The 23,012-nt window shown below is 47.3% G+C and overlaps 1 protein-coding gene across 1 annotated transcript in view; it reads left to right on the plus strand.

Annotated features, from left to right (window-relative positions):
* The first annotated feature begins 11,080 nt into the window (after positions 1-11,080).
* MAP2K4 (mitogen-activated protein kinase kinase 4) overlaps positions 11,081-23,012 on the plus strand; it is a 60,281-nt gene continuing 48,349 nt past the window's right edge. Inside the window, exon 1 of the mRNA XM_032706346.1 lies at positions 11,081-11,183. The gene's annotated coding sequence lies outside the window, so the exon portion shown is untranslated. The remainder of the gene's footprint in view (positions 11,184-23,012) is intronic.

Below are 23,012 nucleotides of genomic sequence, written 5' to 3' on the forward strand. Positions count from 1 at the left end.
GCAAAGCCTCTGAGTGCTTATTAAATGTGTTATTTTGGTGCTGAGAAATAACTGAACTTAGAGATGCCTTTGGCTGTTTCTGCTGGATTTCAGCACAAGAGGAGGTTTGAACAAAGCAATGGAAATAAACGAATAGCTGTTACTTTTGGAATTAGAACATCTTTTTCTGAAATCCATATTGGAGAAGTACAAAAATACATCCTTGCCTTTCTAGAGATAACACTTTTTAAGCTTAGCATAAAATTGCTTTAGATTTAGTGTCTAGAAGTTCTCTGAAGGACTTAAAAAAGTACAGTACTTTCTTGCCTAGCAACTGTACACACCTCCGTTATAATTCAGCAGAACTAAGCAAAAATGCTTGTTGGGACCACACGTTTCTAGGTGTTCTTAAGATCCAAATCAAAATCTTTCCCAGTGTAACAGTGCAGAAAGAACCTAGCAGCTGAGACCAGATTTTTAGAAGGGCTTAGCTCCTCTCTAGGTCGGTGAAGGCAGTGATCAAATGTTTGGGAGAACAGCACACCTGGGTGCTCACAAGCAACAAACCAGCTTATGTGAAGCAGATCCTAACTTGAAAAATTGGTTTGGTGTATTTTTAACTACACACAGATGTCAGGTTGGTAGTATTTGGAAAAAAAAGCATATAGTGCAAAGTTTTGGGTCCAGCCATGAAGATCTGCTGTGCTTGCATTGTGCAGAGGATTATGTCTTGTGGGAAGAGTGGTTGGGTGAGAAGCAGCCCAGTGCTGGGGTCAGAGTGTCGCCCCTGCCCAGAGGAGTCTGGGGCCTGTTAAAAGCTTGCTCAAGTACAAGTCTCCTCACTGTAGCACAAGTTGATTCCAAAATTGGACATTGTGCAACTTGGACATTGTCACACATACTTTCTCTGCTTAATCTTTCTAGTTATTCCCCTCACTCTGAAGGGTTTCTGAGATGTTCCCCTCTGCCTTCCCCTGCCCACTTGGACTGGTTGTTGTTTTTAAATAATACGATCCCTTTCCCTAAATATGCATGTGTGCTGCATGTGGCTTAACAGTAAAATGAGGCGGCAACATTGGGGTGGTGGCACCTGTGTGTGCTCCATGCACTGCTCTCGTGGCTTCAAGGTGGAGCAAGGAGCACTGCAGTGGTGTCATCCTGACGTGATCCTGAGGCTGAGTCCTGGCTGGGCATGTGGTGCTGGTGTTGCCTTGTTGGCTTGTCCTGTGCAGGTGGATGTGGCACCTGGGGACGTGGGTTAGTGGTGCGCTAGGCAGTGCTGGGGGAAGGATTGGACTCCATGATCTTGGAGGTCCTTTTCAACCTAAACAATTCTGTAATTCTCTGATTTTGGGTTTCCGGGGCCTCCGCTCGTGAGCAAGGTTCTGTCCTGTCCTGCCTGCGGTGCTGTCCGAGCTCCATCCAAGCAGCTGACCTGTCTTTGCCCTCCGGGGGCACTTTGGTACCTGCACAGGTCACACGGAGGCTGCAAGCTCTTTCGGGACTGGTGTTACCTAACTGATCCTGTGCCCAAACCACTCACAGAAAAGCAACACTTTGTGGGCAGTGTCCTCCACGTAGGTGATAGCAGGCTCCAAAAATGCCCACTAGATTTAACAAACCTAATGGGGGGAGACAAAAACGAAACTTCCCATGTCATGGGGATGTGGAGCAAAATGTTCTGCAGTGATGGGAAGCAGCAGCAGGACAGGGAGGGTACTGGGAGGGGGAAGGCAGGGACAGAGAGATCGAAGTCCCTTTCACATCTTGTTTTTTCCTGAGGGGCAGCAAATGACAACCTGGTGAGCCAAGGGCTGGACACCTCCCCTGTGATGTGTGCAGGAGGAGGAGTCAGATGCTCCCCACATTTCTGTTGGCATTTTGAGGAACATTTTGCTTAAATGACTCCAGGTTTGCTCTGCTAATCCCATCTGAGATATCAGTGAGTCCCTGCCCTGTGGACCTCTTTTCTGTGCACTTGGGAAATCCCAAACTGCTGTGTCAGGAGATGCCTCCTGGCTTGGTGGCAAAGGGCTTTCCTTGACCTTCCCTATGGACATCTGGACAGCAATTCCTAACTCCCAGTGCTGTTTCTTGCTTTCAGGAGGGTTTACTTGTAGCCTCTTTTGTCTTCAGAATTAAAGAACTTGATATGCTACTGCTAAGGTGAAGAGAATTGGTTGCTTCCCCCAAAGTTATTGAATCTCAAAATGGAAAAAGCCACCCCCAGCTCCTCTAGTTCCTGTTCTTCCCAATCCATGAAGCTGTGAAAGGGGAGGGTCCGGTTGGATCTTAGAAAAAGGCTCTTCCCCCAGAGGCTGGTTGGGCACTGCCCAGGCTCCCCAGGGCAGTGGGCACAGCCCCAAGGCTGCCAGAGCTGCAGGAGGGTTTGGACAACGCTCTCGGGGACAGAGTGGGATTGTTGGGGTGTCTGTGCAGGGCCAGGAGTTGGATTTGATGGTCCTGATGGGTCCCTTCCAACTGAGGATATTCTGTGATTCTGTGACTGTAGGACTCCTGGTGGCTGGATAAAAGGTGTTTATGAGAGCTGGTGGGATACAGGCTGTGATTGATATTGCCACACATCTGGCCTAAGGTATCTAGAGGGATGATGGAAACATACTTGTTGCTTTATCCAAAGAAACTAAATCCTTTCCATTGACCTTAAGCAAAGACCTCACAGGCAGACTTTTTTTCTTGTTTTTAGACCAAGTACAGGCTCCTAAAAATTAAAAAGTAAAAAATAAAATCAACCAACCCCCTCCTCAGCCCTCCTCCCTACGTTGTATTTTATAATTGTTCCTGTGTTGTTTCATAATGAAAAAGTACCTGGCACGGCCCTTTGCATAATTTATTATTGTTGTCCATCAGGAGGGGCTCCAGGTGCCTTGCAATAAATTTCCCAGGGCAGTGTCACCCTTTCTTTCTGGCAGCTGCTCTATGACAGGCTCCACAGAGTTATGCCATGGCTGCCTCAAACACAGGTCTGAGGAATATTTTGTGAGTGAAGTGCTACTGTGAGAGCAGATACAGTCACCTCCTGCCTGGACAGTCAGACCCTCCAGGTTCTCTCCAGCAGTGTTTCACCGCTCTTGGCTTTGGGCTGCGGCTGGGAGTGATGTGTTAAATGCTGCTCTCCAGCTAGAAATGAGCTGAACCCCAGTTTGGAGTGGAAGCTGCTATCTGACCTGAGTGCTGTGCTCCCCTCTGGGCAGGGAACTGCCCCCACAGCCTGGCACAAGCGTGGCTCTGCCCTGTGTGCATGGGCTGGGACATTCCCAGGCAGCCCTTGCCCAGGCGTAGATTGAAGCTCTTTTACCACAGTTGATCTGCTCCCAAGACTTGAGTAGTTTTAACGCTATTCCTACAAATGGTGTTTCTGTGCAGGGTGGCATCAGGGATAATAAATATTAAAGGTAATTGTGGATTTTGGAGGGCATAGAGACTTCATTCTAGGTTTTGCTGCTGGGAGTTTCTGGTCTGAGGGAACTAATCTTAATCAGACCTGCAATTTCTTGCACTCTAAGCTAACCACTTTAGGCCAGCATCCTGGTGTTGGTATTTATAGATCTGCTGCAAGTGCGTTGGATGTAGCACTAATCCTGCATTCCAAGTTGCAGAGGTGTGTGTTTGCTAGTGCAGCTGTAAGCCACCTCCTGGCCTACATCACCCAGAGTCTGCTAAAATCTTGTCTAGTACAAATATTTTGCTGTGGAGTGGTTTCCTGAAAGGCAGGCCAGTAACCCTTCCAGAGTCCTGGCTGCTCTGGTGTTTGTACTCCAAGTGGAAGCACACTTGGGGCTGTAGGGGAATTATGGATAAATCCTCTTCCTAATGAGGTGATTCCTAAAAATGAGCTCATTCCTGCAGTGCAGAATTGTCATCTCAGATTTGAAGGCTGACTCTTGGATTATACTAGATTGAAGGATAATAAATTGAAGGACAATAAATATCAGTAACAGACATACACAATGAAAATACTGGAAAGGAAAGGAAATATAACTGCAGGATGGTAGGTGGGGAGGGTCCGTGGGCAGGCAGAGAGCTGTGCTAGCAGGAGTAGGGAGAACCAGCTGGGAATCCTGGGAGCGTTCAGGGCATCAGCAGCTGTGGGGCTGCAGCTCTGAACACCAAGTGAATGTTCTCTGCTGCTCTCTACATCAAAACAGGCATTTTGTTAGCAGACAAGGTACGACCAGTTTGATTATTTAAAGCTCTTGGAAGAGCAAGATCTGTGTCACTGGGGTTTTTTTTCTGTTGCAGGTGAGAGTTGGCACTCGCTTTCTTGGAGTTGCCCTGAAGAAATCAGACCCGATAGTTTTCTCATAAGAAAATACCTCAAGCATCCAGCTCTGTTTCCAAATGCAAGCAATCATCCCTTCCTCCCTGTTTTCTCTGTCTTTTGTGTTGATGCGTTTTAATTTACAAGGGAGAGATAAAAAGGTTTCACACTTAATTGCAAATCTACTGATTGTCCTTCCTCTGTTTGCTGTCACAACCGTGGTCCTGTGGCTGTATCTCTGTTTTTTCCTGGTTATACTAGAGTAAAGAAGTTAGAGTGCAGAGTTGATTCCTGAATATCACTTCAGAAAGGGAGAGTGACTTCAGCATCTGACCAGAGAGAATATTCCCTGTGCCCTGTGACAGGTGCACTCAGGCTGTGACAGCAAGAGGTTGATACATCAGAGTTGAACTAGGTGGAAGGTGTTTTGGCGGTATTGGTTTGTATCCTGCAAGACAGAAACCTTGGAAAAAAATCCATTAAACTACTACTGTTTGAAAATCTTGGAAAGGGAGCATTTTGCTCTGTGTAACGTGAACGTAGTCAGCAGTGCTATATTGAGGGTATGGCAGGCAGGAACAGGAGTGAGGAAATTCTAGGAGAAATTAAGATTGCTTTCTCCAGTAAGTATCCAGCAGGACAGGAGTGACCATCCCCTGTGCTGGGCACTGCTGAGGCACCTCCAGTCCTGGGGACAGTTCTGGGCCCCTCAGGCAAGAAAACATTTGAGGGGTTGGAGCGTGTCCAGAGAACAGAGCTGAGGAAAGGTCTGGAGCACCAGGAGCAGCTGGGAGGCTCAGCCTCGAGGAAAGGAAGCTCAGGAGGAACCTTCCGCTCTCTACAACCCCCCTGACAGGAGGGTGGAGCTGGGGGGGGAGGTTGGGCTCTGCTCCCAGGGAACAAGGGACAGGACAAGAGGAAATGGCCTCAAATTGTGCCAGGGGAGGTTTAGATTGGATATTAGGAAAAAATTCTTTATGAAGGGGTTATCAGGCATTGGAAGGGGCTGCCCAGGGAGGTGGTGGAGTCCTCATCCCTGAAGTGTTCAAGAAACGTGTGGATGTGGCACTTGAGGACATGGTTTAGTGGTGAATTCAGTGGTGGTGCTGCAGTGATCATTGGACTTGTGATCTTAGAGGCCTTTCTAACCTTGATGATTTTCTGATTCTGTAATCATAGGTGTCCTAGGTGAAGTAAAATAGTGGTACCCAATCTAATTCTGGAAGAATACTTTTGGCCTGCACGTGACCTGCTAGGCAGCTGTTCCTGGTTGTGTGAAGACTGGTTGGCTGTGGTGGTGGTGAAGGGGCCTCAGAAGAGGTGATGAAACTTAACTGCAGAGCCAAGTGCTTGGATTAGTTCTGGTGATGGGTAGCAGCACATAATAATTCTGTGCTTGGCATAGCACCCATTCACCAGTGCAGCAAGGACAAGTGCTGCTATGAGGCTGGAGTTCTTCTGAGGCTGTTGTGCAGGTGGGTTTCCAGTGCTCCCAGATGCTTTTCCTGGTGTCTGTTTGTCTGTGGTTAATGGAATGCCAAGGGATGTGCATTTGGGGAGTATCAGGACACAAGGCATCACTCCCTTACCATTGTTCCACACACAAACCTGGTACTAGAATGACAACATCCTTTTAAAAATGGTTTAGAGGACACCACCACTACCACCACCACTTTAAGGCTGTGATGATTTGAAATAAGCATTGTTGTCCTTATGGATAGAACATTTAACTTACTTGCAGTCAGAAAGCTATTCTTGTCTGTCTTTGTTCTTCTCAGAGAGCAGCATAATTTAGGATGCAAGCCTGGTTAGATTCACTCAAAGTCAGTGCTTCCCTTGCCACTTCAGCTCAGCCAAAGCCCAGACCATCGTGCTTTCATATCTGGACTTGGTATAACTGTTAGCACGCAGCTGACCAAACCCATGAGTCACAGCTGGGAAGACCATAAGTCAAGGAATTTCATGGTTTCACGTATGGTGTTGAGGATTAACCTTATTTGTGAAAAAGTGATCTATTCTAAAGTTATTTTTGGTTTCTTTCAAATCATTGCTTCTCACATAATCTTTACAGTAAAAGTTCTCAGAGAAGTAGGTGTGATAGTGGTTGATGGTTAGAATTATGTATAAAGTTAGCAGAACCTTTAAAAGACATTTAATCTATGTAAGGTGAATATTTCTGCTGCACATTTTCAGACAGTTTTGGTCACACAGCCTTGGTGGTGACGGGCATTAGTGAATTCCAGGAGCACCATTAGCCCCAGGCCTCTTTGTTGTAGTTGGACAGGGTGGGACTGTATTGAATTTGCGCATAGCAAAATCACAGCAAAACTCTTGTGTCTAAAGAGGCTCTTTTGCCTCCAGTTAGAATGAGTGTCTGCAAGGAATAAGGACATGGAGTTGTCAAAAGTCTTTTTTAGTGTGAAACTCAAGATTCCTGAGTCTATAGCTGAAGCACTCGGGTTTTGGAAGACTGCTGGGGAACACAGCTTCCTTGGCTCTCCTCAGACTTCTGGTCCATTTGAGTGTGTTGTTTCACTTCCAGTAAGTGTTTCCATGTGATCTGTGCTAGATGGAAATTCCTGGCATTTCTCAGGATGTTCATTTCTCCCTGGTCAAGTTCCATGTTCATCAGCTGAACAAAAGCAAATCATCCTGTTTGCTTCCCAGGGGCAGCATGTGCTTCTGTATTCTTTGGATTTGTAGAAAATCCAGCTCCAGATGGTGGATTGACATAACTGAAACTATCCTTAGAAACCTACTAAGATAGAAATCAATAGACCAGTGTTTAACTGTGATAAAAAACATTCTGTCCCAATGTGAAAACAGGAGGAAACTTGGTGTATAAAGTTTGCAAGTAGCAAGAATAGGAACAGGCTGTGGGAAGAGATTTTTCTGATCAGAATTTGTAGTTAATTGTGCCAATTTTGATGTTGGGCCACTTCAAGTCTAGCGTTCCTGAGCTGTATAAGCGTTGGTGTGAGAAAGGGAAAATCTTTTGACATGACATTGTTGCCCTTGACAGAGGCCTGGGGTTTGGGTGGGTGAATGAAACATACTGAAAGAATGATGCAAGAAATCCCTGGACCTGGTCTGAGAGCAGGTTTGTGGTGCCATAACAGGAGCAGCGAGCGAGGGGCTGTGTGGCCCTTCCCTGCAGGTCCCTGCCCAGCACCACCCCTATGCCTGCGCAGACGAGGGTGCAGGGATAAGCGTCAGCATCCTCCAGAGCCTTGGCACTCTGAACTCCATCTGGTTTTTCTGTGTGTGAGAAGGGAGGTGCCCTCAGGGAAGTAGTCAGAAGAGGTGCGGGAGGTCGGTCAGGCGATGGTGGGGTGTTGTGACAGGTCTTGCACTCTCAGTGGGTCCTGCCAGGAGCCCTCTGGTTCCTCGTCATTGCTGCAGACCTACCCTCAGCTGTGTACTTGGCTCGGGGGACAGCCATGAGGCACAGAGTGCGCTGCTGGCTGACAACGGACTGAGCGTCAGCTGGGAAGGGATCCTTACAATGACAGTGGTGAGACACTGGCACAGATTGCCCAGGGAAGGTGTGGATGCCCCGTCATTCAGAGTTAGCTTGGACAGGGCTTTGATCAACCTGAAATGGAAGGTGTCCCTGCCCATGGCAGAAGTTGGAATGAGTTGATCTTTAAGGTCCTTTTCAACCCAAACCACTCCATGATTCTGTGATTCTTTGAAGTGAGAGTGAAGTGTTACTGTCACCTGGCACTCTTGGAACCAGCATGTTGTTGCTCCATCAGTGCCTGCCTCTCACTGTCCTTGGCTTCCACATTGCACTGCCTACTCCAGGAGATTTTGGAGTGGCCAAGTCCAAGCAGGAGAGAAGACTTGCTTATCCTCCTGACAGTACTGTGTGTATAGATGCAGTCATCTGGTACAAAATGAGGACTTGCTTTGTGTGCATGTAAGTAACATAAATAAGATATTCCTCATGCTACATGGCTCAGTGGAGGCAGGGATGGAGGTCAGGCAGAACTTAGCGATACCAGGCCTTTTCTCTGAGCTGGGGAGAGGGACCCTGCGGCCCCAACTAGGTGTTTTTCAGAAGAATAAGTTATGTGTAATAAACATGTGGAAAGAATCATCTTTATTTGGAAAAGATTAAAGAAAGCTTTGAAAATGCATTGTTGAAAGGTGGAACCTCATGCTGGGAAGTCAGTTTGGCAAGCAAGATGGTTAATGGGTATTTTGGGCATTATTGCATTTGCTAAACTACATTATTTCTTTCATTATTTTTTTTCCCACACAACAAAGCAAAATAAGAGGGTGCTACTGGAGGGGAAGTACCCCAAAGTAGACCAGCTTGCAGCACCAGCAGGGGCCTTTTTCCTTATTCTGGCTGTTCACTTAAGAGTTGGACTTGATGATCCTTGTGGCTCCCTTCCAACTCAGAATATTCTGTGATTCTGAAACCGTGTCAAATCAGAGATCAGTACTTTTAACGGGAGCAAGCCAATCATGGTTACCTTGTTGCAGTGTGCTCAGGATTTTTAGCAACTAGTATTTTATCCTCTCCTTGTAGTGCTGCAGCCTAGTCCATGCTGTGCCATCTCTTTTTGGGTACCACGCTCAGGAAGGGCCCATCGCAGTGTTGAGCTCTGTGCTGAGCCCCCCTCACCCAGGTCAGGCATCCTTGCCTTTGCTCTTCCCCACCATCCTTAGTGATGAGAGGCTCAGAATCACTGATGGAACCTTATGGAAATCTGCTGGTAAATCATCACCAGAAAATGGGGATGTGTTTTTTAAGTGGTTCATGCAAAGCATTGGATAATTCATTTCCCGCTGTTGGATTTTTTGCAAGTTCCTTGTGTGGTGTTTATGTCTAACAGATTTGGTGATTTTTAGCAAATGCAACATGTGTGCAGGTATTTCTGGATTATTGTATTGCAGCAGGATTAAAACTGAAGTTATCTACCAGTGATTTAAAAGGTTGATAGAGGAAACAGGGGTCATCTCTCTGTGGAAATCAAAGGAGGAGTGACTGGAGCTGTACCATGGGCTTCATGTGCTGAGCTCGGGTAGTGCCAGCAGCACCTGGCTCCTGCAGTGACACCTCAGGGCAGAACTTCACCCCAATAAGCTGAGCTGTCACTCGGTCCCAGCTGAGCTGGTGTGGGGTGGCAAGTGTTGAGAAGCCTTGACTGGGTGTGAGTGGGTGCTGGCCACAAACTTTCCTGGCCTGCCAGGCTACAGGGTGGGTGTATTTCTTTTGAGGGAGTGCTTAATTTTGAGGTGTGTTGGGTTTATTAGGCTGGTTTTAGATGTATATTGCCATGGTGATCTTTAAGGTCCTTTCCATCCTCAAAGGTTCTGTGATTCTATTAGCAAGGTGGGTCTCTCCTTCCAAGTAACAAGCAATAGGAGAGGAGGAAACATCCTCAAGTTGTGCCAGGGGAGGTGTAGATTAAATATTAGGAAAGATTCCTTCACCCAAAGGGTTGTTGGGTCCTGGCACAGGCTGCCCAGGGCAATGGAGTCACCATCCCTGGAGTGATTTAAAAGATATGTGGATGTGGCACTTGGGGACACAGCTTAGTGGTGGGTTTGGCAGTGCTGGGGGAATGATTGGTCCTTTTCAACCTCAATGATTCTGTGGTTCTCTGATCCTTGTAATATCTCGTGCCCTGAAATTGCTCTAAGTGCTTTGACTTGTTTTTTTCTTCTTTTTTTTATGGTCTTGGAGTTACCCAAAACACCTCTTTGTGCAAGGTACAGGAATGCTGGAGAGCAGAATGGTGCCTTTTGTTTTTTCCCAGGAGGGTTGTGGGATGGTGAGGAATATGACACCTGCTCTAGGTGCAGGTGAAAGAACTTGTTGGAGAAGTCCAGGTGTTGTGCCAGCTTAGGGTGGCCAGTGCCTCCTGGGATGAGCAGCAGTGACTGGTTAAGGCATCACCCAGGCAGTGGGAAGCCAGGGGGGTTCAGTTCCAGGTCCTGGGAAGGTGGGCTGGAAGAGGCCCCGTCTTAGGTGTTTTGGTGGGGAGGAATGCAGGTTTCCTGTGGGCAAATGGGGACAACACGGGGTCTTCTGCTCCCCAGTGGGAGTGCTGGGAAAGGACAGCTGCCTTTGTAGCCCCTGATCCTGCTATTGCTTGAGCAGGTCATCTCAACTTCAATGGCAAGTACAGAACCAGTGGCTGGTCCAGTGATCAGGACCCCTCCCACAGTCCTGTTTGTTTATTTTGTTTCCCCACACTTCCTCAGTTGGCTGCAGAGCAAAGCTTTCCCTCACCTGGTTACCCTTCGGATGGGCTGAATTTTTCTCTCTGCTTGGCAGCCCACCTTGCAGAAGGAGCTCACAGGCCTCCCTCAAGCCTGGCTATCTCCAGGTCAGGACGCCCATCAGCCATCCTTGGTTGGGGTGTTACATAGAAGGTGTCCTTTCCCTCTGCAGTGCCATCCCCTGGGTCTGGTGGTGTGCCCAGGCCGTGCCGGGCAGGTCAGGCCCCTTTGCCCCCTTGGACGTGCGTGGAGGATGGTCAGGGCCATGGTGAGGAGGTGCCCTGTGGCTGCTGGAACCCTGGAAGGTGATGCAGGTGCTCCACCTGTCCCAGGAGGTGCTCTGGACACCTCTCTTTGGTGACTGCCTTGGAATGAGCCAGGGAAGACCTTGGAGTGTGAGCTGACTCACCTTGGGGTGTGTCTCCATCCCCATATCCCTGACATGAGCTGTGATTTGCTAATGTTGTTCTGAAATGCATTTTCCTTTTCTTACAATATGTCATTTTTTTCCTGTTTATTTCCAGATGCTCTCAATATTTTGTTGCTGACAAAAGTTTACTTATGTTCGTTGTCTCCCAGGTAAACGCAAAGCGCTGAAGTTAAATTTTGCAAATCCACCTTTCAAGTCCACAGCAAGATTTACTCTAAATACTTCTGGAGTTCCTTTCCAAAATCCACACATGTGAGTATAAAGCCAATGGCACAACTAGTGGAACAACTTTGAAATTATTTAGCCAACACCCAGTGTTAGTTAAATGCAGTTTGATTACTCCAGTTATTTGTAGGTTGTTTGAATCTCTCAGTTTGAGTCACTGTAGAAGATTTTTCTTTCCGGAATTAAAAAAAGAAATTAAATTGGGATTTAATTTAGCTCCTGTTTTACACTGGAGCTAATGCCTTCCAGAACTGAGATATTGTAGCTGATAATGCCTGTAATTAATTTCCAGACTGATTCACTGTCATTTTCCTATCTCTTTATTCAGCTTATTACTTTTGTTAGAAGTTCTTGTTTCTGTGTTACTTGTGAAAGCCATAACTGTGATAGAATTGTTTGCAGCACTAAAATAGACAAAAGTTGAGGATTATCATTTTACCAACAGGGATATGTTTGGGAGTTACACAGAGATCAGGTCTCGAGGACTTTTCTAGCCAGCTTAGCTCCAGGATATCCCTATCCGAAGTCAGAGTGCAAGAGTGGCACAGAGCTGTTCCTGGCAGTAGTACATACCAGTGTACACCAGCATGGAAAAGATCAGCTTTGTATCCTCAGATCCACCAACCCAGCTGGATGATGCCTCACCGCAGCCGCTCCGTGGGGCAGATGTAGCAGGCACAGAAAGATGCCCCACATTTTTCTTTTTTAAGGTCTCAGGAGTTCTGTCAGTGTCAAGGCTCAGAAACTGCACCTGCAGCCTCTCTGCTGCCTGGGCTCTCCAAGGTGTCCCTGTCACAGACTGCTCCTGCTTGGCTCTGCATGTTGCTGCCTCTCTCCTGAAGCTCATTGCCTTCTGCTTCCTCAGGACTTACCCACTGGGCTCTGTTCCTGGGAGCTTCTTTGTGCTGGGGATTTTCAAGCAAGCTATTATTGAGTTAAAAGTATGTTTCTGATGAGTTATTGATGGTAATTACAACATCAAGAAATTTTGTAGAGTACTTTAGATGATTCTTTTTAAAACCCTGAGTGACCTTTCCAGCAAGTCCTCCTCTTTCCTTCTCTTTTCCTCTCTGAACTAGAGTATTTTTGCTGGTTGTAGAGTTCACATTTAGATATTTACTTTTTGGGTCTCATCACATCGTCAAACCCTCGTAAGGATTTTCTGCAAAACCACATCTGGGGCTCTTTCCTCTCTCTGACATCCCTAGTCCATTAAATAAAGGACTTAGCTAGTGAGTTCCCACCATCAACCATCTATAGGGATTTGACTTTTCTGTGTTTATCTGTGTGGATTTCTGTCTTGGATTCACTGGAAGTCACAGTGGCTCCTGTCTAGCACGGAAGAGCTTTCAGTGTTAGTCGACGACATGTTAAGTTTCATGTTTGTGCAAGTGACTGTCAACACCGTCCAGGAAGAAGGTGATGCTTTCTCTCTGTGGGAGACGCAGTTGTTGGCAGGGGTTGGATTCTGGGCTGGTTAATGGTGCTATTGGTTCTGAGGGCTTGGAAGTGTTTGGGTTGGATATGATAGTTTTCGAGTGGCCAAAATTGATGGTGATGTGTCTGTGCCAAAGCTTTCTTGGGATGTTCTGAGCTGTAGTGGCCATTTCTGTTTGAAAGAGCTGGATGCTGTTTGTTGGATCGCTTTCTCGGTGGTGAGGCTGGCTGAGTTTGGATACAGCTAATTGTCCTCATGTCCTTTGTGTGTCTGTAGTGGATGCTGTTCCTCAAAAGCAGTGTTGACATCTTCTGGTTGCACTCTTCTGTCAAGTGTTTGTCTCGCAGCTGGTGCATCTCCATCTCCTTCCTTCTTCTCAGAGATGCTGGAATGTTTTTTTCCTCAGTTTCTAGACTTTGGATTTGAACTGGGTATTCCAGACCTCCTTGCCCAGATGTGTTCCCAGTGCAAAGTGTGTTTCTGTTTGCCAAGTCACTTCTCCTCAGGTGAAGTGGGGTGGCCTGGGCACCCTCCCGAAATGAGCGCTGGCTCCCCACTGCTGGCGTTTGCCCTGGGCAGACCCTCTCGGTCCAGATGGGTGGATCTGAAGATACAGAGAGGTCAGTTTCTCTCATGAAATTTGGGGTTCTGTGGGTTCTATGACTTGGATCCACTGATCCGGAGGTGTCCTGTTGCTCCTGCCTCCAGGAGGGCAGAGAGTCCTGTTGCCTATGCTGAGCTCTGGCTGGGGCATGAGAGGAGGCAGCCAGAGGTGACCTGCAGCTGCCAGGAGATGGGAATCGCCTATTAGCTGTATTTCATTTGATTAGCAGATTTTGGTTGGGAAACTGCTCAGGGTGGATTGGTGGATGTTCAGGTGAGAGTGTGGTTTCTTACTATATAGACAGTAAAGGGGCAAATGGGGCTCCTTGTGCCAGTGTGTAGATCAGGAGGGAGGAAACCTCTGTGGAAACTGGAGCAGAGACATGGCTGTGAAGGAGGGGAGGCACATCATGCCACAGGTGGCCTTCCAAATTTCAGGCTATAGGGTGTAGCTGTGCTCTTTCTCAGTGCCGAGGCTCCATACCTGGATAAAATGGGTATGGACCCCACATACCCTCCCAAGGTGTGAGTTCAGCTTTCTTTTGACCATTTGTTTGTGGATCTGGGAGATATTCAGGGGTTTTGGAAAAACAGTTTGGAAGTGTGATGGAAAAAATTTTGGGAATTGCTGTAAACCGGGGGTGGAGTTTAGCTCCAGTGAGCAGGGGGGAGGCACATACAGGCTGGAGGGGACTCGATGGGGTTTCCACAGGGAGGCTTCCCAGGTGATTTGTGTGGGATTTCTGACTCCGTTCATTCATACTAGTTCCTTGGTTTTCATGGCACGTTACCTGGAGGAATGATTTCAAGGCCATGGAATCTCAATTGCAAAACATGGCATTATTAGCACTCTGTTCAATGCTTCCCAAATGCCTTGTCTCCCATGGCACGGAGACCCTCTACTCCCACTGTGCTTCTGCCTGGAGACTGTTCTCAGAGCTTCATTGCTGTCATGGGTAGAGGCTTTCAGCTGATACATAGGCTGTGCCCTGGAATACTGTGTCCAGGAGGAGACAGTATAGGTTACACAACTGGATGTAGAAGGTTGAGACATGGGTTCCCAAATCTTTTGCCTGCCCCTCGTTGTCTTTTCCTTCCCACCTGTGGAGGTTTTGAGCCAGGTGTTATGGTTTGGGTCCAGGTTGGGGCTTTATCCCTCCAGGCTTGTATGAGTGTGCAGCTGTGGGAGAACAGGAGGTGGGAGCCAGGGCAGGATTCAGAGCAGCATGGAAAAATTGAGACCATATGCAGGAACAGGAGGAGCTGGGGAGCGATCAGGACCTCTGAGCTTTGCTGGACCATCTCCATGGGGGCTTTGGAGCTGAGAGCTGGTGAAGGCTGCAGTGGGTGGCTTGGCCTCACTGCTCCTGTCCCATCCCCATCCAGCCCATGTCACCCCGAGCCTCTGCCCAGGACACCTTCCTTCTTCATTGTTCCCAGGACATCCACCACCAGCTGTGTCAGGATGTCTTGAAGGAGGTCACCTTTGTCACAGATGACCAAGAAATCAAGGAAGGAGGAGATGAGCAAGGCTGCAGCTGCTCAGCCTGGAGCCAGGGACAGGAGCCCTCACATCTCCAGTGCTGCAAGGGGTTTGCCCTGAGTACTTTCTGAATTAGAATGTGTTATAATCGGGCTTTTTGAAGTGACCTTTAAATATGAGGCTGACTCTGTGTGACTTTGAGTGAGATTAGAAACTGGAAGTACCTTTCTAGTTCTAGAATTTGGGCTGTGGCTCGCTGAAATCTCCCTTCCTGGTGATGTTGAGGGCTGAGACATCCCTTATTCCAGCTAAAAGATGCTGTGAGTTGCTTTCCTGTACAGATCCTATGGGGTAGGTGAGCAAAGCCCCAGGAAGATGTGGGGAGCAGCAGGAATCGAGGAAGGGAAGTCCATTCCTGTTCTGTGACTGCATGTGATGAAGATTGTGTCTCATTTGATTCAGCTGGGACTGCTGCCACCAACTCCTCTCTAGAAGTGCAAAGAGGTTTTGTCTAGGTATGACATGGACCCTGCCAGTGCATACAGTGTCTGGTACAGTTTTAAACAGAATTTTACATGTACAGAGTAAGGCAGAGTAGAGCCTGAATTACAGAGAGTAGTTGAGGAATATAATTCCTACTTGAAAGTATGCAGTCTAGAGAAGATGTAAGTGTTCTACTGATGGCTGATGTCCCAGTGCCTGGTCAGAGTCAGCGAGTGATTGCCATGCTGGGCAGGCTGAGGAGCAGTCGAGGCTGTGGAGACCTGCCAGGTGAGCCCATGGCTCTCATGAGTTCAGGCTGAATTTCTGACTTAGACCAGATTAACAATTACTAACTTTGGTTTCCCTGCAGCAGAAGTTGCAGAGGCTGGAGGACACAAGCCATGGTTAGGGTGAGCTCTTCGAATTCAAATCCATTATACTGACTGGAAAGTATCACACCTTTTATCTCATCTGTGCTGTGTCCAAGTAGGATTTAGGTCACAAACAAAATTAGATTACTCTGTTATCTCTGTGGAAGCTTTACAGAGCTGCTTACAGCTGGTGGCCTTTGCTGAAAGAAGGTTCAGATCACACTGACAGAGGAGTGATGTGGGAAGTGTGACTGTGGCAGGCACAGCAGGGTGCCTGGCTGGGCTGTGCTGCCCATCACTCTGGAAGCAAGTTGTTCAGTTGGCTGTAGATGAGTTTTTTTGGTTTTCTAGGAAGTGTGTTTTTCTTTTGGTGCAGTGATGGCTGGATGTTGACTTAGAGGATTTAGACCCACCTGCTAAGAAATGACCACGCACAAAGAAGTTGTTTGGCATCTGGTTCACAGCATGTTGCTACTGGAGTGTCTGTGTGCTGCCTGGGAAGTCTCTTGACTGTCAGAGGTACCACCTCTCAAAATCTGATCACCAAAGTGTTGACCCTGGAAGGTGACAAAATGAAATAACCTCTCCTAATGTTCAGACTTGGTGTTTGAAGTGTCCGGTGTCCAGTTGAACTCCACAGCCTCCCTATACCATGTGAGTGTCTTCATGGATTCACTAGGACCAAAGCTTCCAGAGGTGCCCTGTGTGGACCTTCTCCTTGTGACACCTGGGAGAGTGACACACACTCTCCAGGGAGCTGCTTTAGGAATGTGTTGGACGTTTTAGTGAATCGTCAGGGCTGGGTTCCTCAAAAGCCAGTGGGGTCTAATTGCACATCAGACTCTGCTGCTTCCTTTTTTCTAGATAGTTCAAGGACTGTTGTTAATCCTGGAAAGGTTTTTTTTCTGGCTGTACCAAAGCCTCTCTGATGTGTTTATTGCTCTGCCTGCAGCTGGCAGAGTTCTTTAGAAAGTAACCTGAGAGAGTTTCTACCATTTTTGTAAATGAATGCTAAACCTCAAAGTGGAATATCCTAAATTGGCATGTTCACAATTACTAGTGTGAATTTTCCTGTAAATATTTCCTGTCTCTTCCCCATTTCTATCACTGTCATTTCACATCTTTGTTGTCACTGATTTCTGTTACCTCTCTACCACGTGCTGCCTTCCCATGGCAGAGGGTGCTGACTGGAAGCCTTGGAGGCAGGATTCAGGGTCAAAAGTACCAAGAATTTGATTTTTTTCTGTGACTGATCTGTCACATTTCCTGAAAGTTGCAGTCTCTGAATGTAATCAGCTGTATTTTCAAGTCAGCACAAGTAGAATGGAACCTCCAAGGGCTTAGCAAAGACATTTCAGTGTTTGAAGGAGCCTGTGGTAACCAGGCTTTCATTTTTCATACAAGCATCATGTTGGTTCAGTGCTGGAACAATGTTTCTTCTGCGTTTTTTTCAGGAGCATTTTTGACAATTTATGAACTTTTCCTTGTATTTACCTTTTTTTTTTTTTTCCCCCCAAAGTTTACAAATTTGTTTGGCCTTAATCTCTGAGGCCTAGAGGACAAAGAGGTGATGTGGCCTGTAAAATACCCAAATTCCATATCTCAGGCTTCCAGGAGATCACCTCATCAGAGAAGGTGCTGCCAGAGTCAGTGTGAGATTTCAATGTGCTGCATTAAGGTCTTTTTTTTTTTTTTTTTCTTTAAACTTTTGTAAGTTTCGGTGTTTCTTAGGTGCATATCCTCTCTGCAGAGGAGCTTTTTGCTGTCTGCTGCTTCCAAAATAAATTTCTCTATCAGTTTCCACATCCTTTAGAGCTTCACTGCCCTGGTAGGACTGTTCTTTTCTTTTGTGAGGGTTTGATATCTCGGTGCTCTGCTTCTGGCTTTAGGCCTTCCATATCTGGAACCAAAATTTGGACCTCATGTGTCTCCATTCAGCTAATTCACATGGATTTTTCAAGGGTGCTGAGCACCTACCTTCCTGCCACACTGCTGGGACCTGGGCTCCCCAGAACTTCTGGAATCTAATCACGTACCCTTGGGTGTCTAAATCAAATCCAGCCTGATGTTATGTATGACCTGACTCCCATGGGTTCCGAGTGCTTCACCCATGCTGAATGATTTAGCTTTGTAATCCTAAATGGTTGCACAAATCTCTGTTCCCCGTTCTGCAGCTGGGAAGCTGGGACATGCTGTCATTTGGAAGAGGTGAAGGTTAGGCCAGCAGTTTGTGACAGGGCAGGGAGTTAACAGGGATGCCTGGTGGTCTGTGTGACCTGTCCCACCGCTGGCACGTTGAGAGCTGCTGTCGTGGTTCTCACTGCACACACAGCCATGGGCAGAGCTGCTTGTTTGGGAGCTGCATTGGGACCTCTCAGCCTTGACCCTCCCTTCAGTCACCTTCCAGTCAGTCACCTTCCAAAGCGCTGAGACCTGACCTGTCCTGCCCAGGCAGGGACAGCAGCTGGGAGCTGTGGTGGCAGGGGGGTTATCCAGGGTGGGATAGGCTGGAGGCTTCTGCACCTGTCCAGAGCCACCTGGGGCCCCCCGTCCCTGTGGGCCAAGCTGTCCTTGGCCGCTGCACTGGCACATGGGTGTGTGACACACCAAGCACGGCCCTGCTGCACCTCCCTATTCAGGGGCTGGTGACTTGGTCTTGGTGCTGCTTCCTCGGGGCACGTTGTGGCAAGGGAATGTGGCTGGGGAGTGGCAGAGCTGTGTTACCTGTGAAGGTATATTTTTAGCAGTGTTGTCTCCAGTCTTCCAGAGACACTAAGGTGGTGTCTGGGGTGAGTCCCTGAAGAGCAGTGATTTTGAGTTGACTACTAGATTTTTCTACTGAGTTGAATGATGTGAAGGGAGGTGAAGCATTCTGGATTGGTGAAAATGGGAAGCGTAGAGCAATGAGGTGGAAATGTTAATTTTCAAACTGAAATTGACTTCATTCACCATGAAGTCTGCATCAGTGTGGCTACCTGATGGGACAGAGAGGCTGGACAGAAGAGCAAAGCTGGGGATGTCTCCCTTGGTTAGAAGTGTCCTATAAACTTTCCTTGCCATGCCTGGCTTTTGGTGAGCTGTGTTGCCTCCTCTTTATCTGGTAATGTGGCTCCATGGGTGACCCGTGGTTGGCCAGATCCTTCCCTGAGACACATAAGAGGAACCATCCTTGACTCCATCCATGCTCCTGGCAAAAGCCTGGTGTCTGCAGCCTGTGCAGGACTAAGTTGCTGCTTTGGGGATACCTGTCATGCTCCAGAACCTGGAGGAGAGCCAGGGGTTGACCATTTTTCTTGGTTAGTCAGTTTGGTTCCAAAAGCCCAGGTTTATAAACCTGAACGTGAGGTCAGTGCTTTGATAATACATTCTGTGCTCTGCTGAGGAAGATGATTTAGGAAAGTCTGTCATCCTGACCCTGGAGAGTTGGAACTTCCCCCAGTGGCCTTGCTGTGTCTGAGATGGGGGATGATGCTGCCTTTGTTTGAAAGCAGTTCAGGGGTTTGGGCTGCAGAGGGTTTGGTGTGGTTTAAGAATTTTGAGTTTATGTAATTCCATGGGTTGTGTCCTGACGGTTCCAGGGGAGCTCTGGATGTGGCAGGAGCAGAGCTGTCCTGGTCCTGTGAGCAGACCCCGGGCACTCCTGAGCTGCAGCTCCTCCTCACACACTGGAGGACGTGCCTGGGCCTGGTATAGCTGTATCACTCCCCCCATGGTGTAACTGCTGCAGTGCTTGTCTGGGACCAGGGAAAGTAGGTCGAATAGTTTCAGAGCTGGTATCAGCTCTTCCCTTCATACTGTTGTGTAACAGAAGCAAAATTTTCTCTCTTTCCTTTCTTTTCTTTTGAGGTGCTGCATCCTCTAGCAAGGACAGCTATGTACATGCTCAGATGCAAACTGGTTGTAAGTCTTGGTCTGGGGGGACTTTCAAGGCATTCAGGACACCAAAATACCCCAGGCTTCTCTGGAAGGTTGGTGAGAAAGTGGAAGACCACAGCTCCATTCATTTTGACTTTTCAATAACGTCTGAATCTGTTGATGTATTTTCAGAGTATTGTAAGACCCATTTATCTGTCCTTTACCATTTTATTTGGTAAATTCTGTAAGCTATTCTAAAACTTGCATTTCGTACTTCGTGGAGAAGGTGAGATATGTTGCCATCTCTGAGCCTTCAAATGGTCTGATTGTCTACATTCACCAGTAAGTTTTCATGATTAAGTACAGGTGAGAATCCAGAATTCCATTTGGCAACTGGAAGTTGCCAAAATTTCTCCCTTCCTCCCTCCTACCATGAGCTTTTGGGACTTGAGCTTTTTGATCAAAATGATCTCATGGCACCTCCTGTGTTTCCTCCTGCATCCCTGGGTGCCCCAGGGATCCTTTGAGCTGTCCTGCCTAAGAGGGAACACTGAGCATCCCTGTCTCTGAGCTTACCAGTTCGTAAGCCAAGCTCTGAAAACCCATCAGACAGAACTGATTGCCACTAAAATGTATCCAGGAAGCAGAGATGCTGTTGCTCATCTTTATAAGCCATCTGAGAGCATGGACTGCCCTCTTGCTGGTCTGTAGTTTTTCTTCTTCTACCCCATAAATCTGCTTTCTGAGCTTTTTTTTCAATCCAAGATCAATGGAGCAATAGATGTCCTACCCTCCCATCCTGTGTGTCTTAGGGACTGGTGTCCTGGGACATGGATGAAGCCCTGAGGCTGAAGAGAGCCCATATCCCAGTGTTTCCTCCTCCTCCTTGGGCAAATTCAGGAACTGCTGACTTCATACGCAAAACCTGCTGGTGTTTGGAGAAGAAAATGGGATGAAGCAGATAATTATATTTAACATCTCTGAATATATGTGTATAAATATATCTGTATGCACACAGAGGTTTGGTCTCTACCCTTTTTTTGGATAAATGTATTGTTCAGTAATTACTTATAAGTAGCAAAGTAGGACATGGCTTAAGCGTGGGGCTGAGCTTGGTGCCTGTGTGTCTCTGCTGTGTTGTGCAGGTGGTGGAGCTGGGTTCTGACCCTGAAGGGCTGTCACTGTGACTGTTGGACTCCAGTTAATCTGTGTCAGGCACAGACTTTTTTTTTTTGATTATGTGGCATACAGAATATCAGAAAGGATTTTATGTATGGACCACCACAATTCGTATCTGTGATTGGACTCGAACCCTCTGGGTCCAGATGTGAACCTTGCAAACCACATTCCTGCAGGAAACCTCAACAAACGGCTGCCATTGCCAGCTCTAGGAATAAACTGCCCATTGCTACTCTGTACTTGTATTTGGGACCTCACTGTGTTTCATCAGAGCAGAAGCACTTCCTTTATCTCTTTGGACTTTAATCACCAACTCATAGTAAAATATCTTGTGTTTTCCCTGGCTTTGGAGAAGTGAGCCACCTCTTCTGCTTTGTGGGTTCAAACTGAAGGAATCAGTCACTGCTTTTGTCTTCTGTACACAGTGAGGAATGGAAAATAAAGAGAGGATAGTCTACAGACTCAGAGACTGCTTTGACCCCACAGGTCATTGTTGACAACTTCTGTTCTCATCCTTTGCACAAATGAGCGACTTTCAGCGTGTGCTATGGAGGACATCTGGCCTGAGTGGACAGGATGCACCCAGGAAAATCAGCTGCTCTACAGAGGGCTCATGGAAAGGACATTGTGGTGACCTGGATGGAATGTGATGGACACAGGACTTGGCCTGCAAGGCTGAATTGTTTTTGCTATTCTGCTTGTTTGAGGAACAGACTTCTGAAAAGGACTTAAATTATCTGGGTTTGTGGTGTATTCTGTCTGTGAAAACCATAGACATCATCCTTGAGATTCTTGGAGAGGCCTTCATGATATGAGGCAAGAACATCCATTTTGGGAGACCTCAGTAAAGAAAGAGCTGAGAATCATAGAATATACAGAGTTGGAAGGGACCTATCAGGATCATCCAGTCCCACTCCTGGCTCTGCACAGGGCACCCCAACAATCCCACCATGTCCCTGATAGTGTTGTCCAAACACTCCTGGAGCTCTGTCAGCCTTGGTGCTGTGCCCACTGCCCTGGGGAGCCTGTTCAGTGCCCAAGAACCCTCTGGGGGAAGAGGGTAATTTTCCAATTATCTAACCTAAACCTAAATGGCCAAGCCGGTCTGCATTGGATTATGATGACCTTGAACAGTCTTCTTTGGTGAGCTTGTTTTAATTCCCTCCTTTCTAAGATAAGCTTGGAATAAATACAGAGGAGCAATTGGTCCTTCGTGCTCGGCACAACTGATGCCTTTGCAGAGACAAGTGTGGATCAGTTGGAATTGGTTGTTCCTGGTATCTCTTGCTCCAGCAGTGTAAAGATGGTTCTCCTCTCTGAGGAGCCACGGGGGCTTCGCTATAATGGAGCTTGGGTTGTTTTCTCTCTAATGTTCTTTCACACCAGTGAAAGATGAGAAAGAAGCTTCCGTGAGAACATTGGCCTAACTCCTCTCAGCACCCTTAGTTTTCTGTAAACATCCTCACAGAGCTTACAGCAAAGCACCTCTCGCTCTGGAGGGTCGATGGAGAGCACTGTGTCCCACCCAGCTATCTCAGAGGAGACCAACATGGAAAATCTCACCACGCTACTGGAGCCTGGGACCCTTCCCTAGATAACTGCTTTCTCTGGCCTGCATGAGTCTTATGTCTTAGAGAAGGGACACTTTAAAAATACAACTCAAATTTGGTCTACTTGGTCTTTTCATGAGCTCTCTTTCGGTCACCATGTTGAAGATGGCAGTGTCTCTGAAAAAGTGATCTCCGTCTTGCAGTCGGGTGGTTTCTGTGTCTCCCATCTGTCCTTGTCTGCCACAGAAAGAAATACGTGGCCAGGTCCATTCTTGGCTCTGAATTTCAGGTTATTTTGGGCTGTGATGCAACCCAAAGTTTGTGGGATTTTGTTGGGCTGTGTTTTTTTTTAAATTCCAAGTAGAAAATAAATCCCAAAGGAAATGTTGGATTTTCCCTGACTAGGATTGGAATTTTGTGACCTATGGAAGTTTATATTAGAAAAATCACTTGTTAAGAGGATTTGAAGCCAAACTATTTCTTGTAGTTGAATTAGCAGTGCTTGGAATCTGCCCCCCTCTCAGGTGGTTCCCACCAGGAACTGGGTGTAGCCCCTGGTTTCCTGTGACTGACTGTCCACAGCTGCAGTGGTCAGTGGTCATTGGTACAAATGCTCCAGGGCTTGCTCTGCACACAGGGCTTAGCAGAAACCCATCTCTCCTGAGCTCCTTGAAGTGCTCTGAGGTAACAGGTCCTCATGTTGGGAAAGATTTCCAGAACTTGAGGGACTAAGAGATCCAGAACCCAGTTATTGTTCCTAGAGAAGTCCCATAGTGCAGAATGGTGATTAACCTTGTCAGTTGTTGGGCTCCGGGGGGAATAAGTAAGGATGTAGTTGTTCAAGTCATCCAGACTTATTTGGGAGAGGGGATCTGATGAATGGCAAGCCCTCCT

This window comes from Chiroxiphia lanceolata, chromosome 19 (genome assembly GCF_009829145.1).
Source record: "Chiroxiphia lanceolata isolate bChiLan1 chromosome 19, bChiLan1.pri, whole genome shotgun sequence".
Classification (NCBI taxonomy): domain Eukaryota; kingdom Metazoa; phylum Chordata; class Aves; order Passeriformes; family Pipridae; genus Chiroxiphia; species Chiroxiphia lanceolata.